The sequence below is a fragment of the Eimeria mitis genome, genomic scaffold, assembly GCF_000499745.2.
Source record: "Eimeria mitis Houghton genomic scaffold, Emh_scaff1218, whole genome shotgun sequence".
NCBI classification, from domain to species: Eukaryota; Apicomplexa; class Conoidasida; order Eucoccidiorida; family Eimeriidae; genus Eimeria; species Eimeria mitis.
Window position 1 is genome coordinate 2069 of NW_013568268.1, and position 1002 is coordinate 3070.

Sequence of the window (1002 nt, forward strand, 5' to 3'; positions counted from 1 at the left end):
ACATTCTGTCCAATGCATATGTCGTTAGAAAAGACTCACCTCCTGAGTGCTGCTGTAGGTACTGTTACTTTTCAGAAAGTATGGGTGCCAGCATAAACGTATATGCGTGTGGATTCAGATTTATGGAGCTGAGATGCAGAAGATCTGGGATTGCGTTAGGCGTTATCTTCTTTGCTGTCTATTGGTTCGGAATGTCGTGGCGTCGCGAAGCGCACTTGTGGGGCAGAATCCGAGATGATGAACAGTCTCGGCGAATAGATATGTTGTGCTTCAGCAGCGTAACACGTGCCCGGAAGAAACAGCTACAAGGCAGTGATCTGCGTCAAGGGTTTGGTAGGTTTGCAGTCATACCGGCTATGTTTACTGGCGGTCGCCCCCCGGAGAGCGGAAACAGCGAAGGGCGGGCAACGGCCAGCGGTGCGGCCAGCGCGCATTGTCAAACGCTTGAGGCGCTTGCGGCGAAAGAGGCAGAACTCGTACAAGAAGCGCATGCTTCTGATTTGGCGAGACTAGTCAAGCTGTTCAATTGTCGGAAAAGGTGCAGTTTATGAACGTGTCAGTGATATTCCGTCGAGCTAGCTGTTCAGGGCGTTCGCAGCAGGCCTTCATCATTATCGGGCGACCCTAATGCAGATCATCTATGTTCATGTGCATTTTGTGCTATCTTGCTATGTTTTCCCAACTTCGGTGGCCTACCAAGACGACGCGATACTATAGATACGCTAATTCGAAGGATCTGAACAGTTCCGCAGGTGGCTTCATCTTGTGCATGACTTGCTTGCGGTGTTTGGAATCACCACGGGCTTCCGATAGGAGCGTATGCAGCACTTGGCAGAGCGCTACGTGGCCGGCATACGTGAGCATCTTGAGCGTTATGCAGTTTGTGTGCGGTCGTCTACGAACACAATGTGGCAAAGCCTTCTTTGCTGAGACTGTCGGGCGTTGTTTGGGCCAGAAAGTATGCGCAGTGAAGCAAACGCATCTTCTGGGAGCAGCTATGGG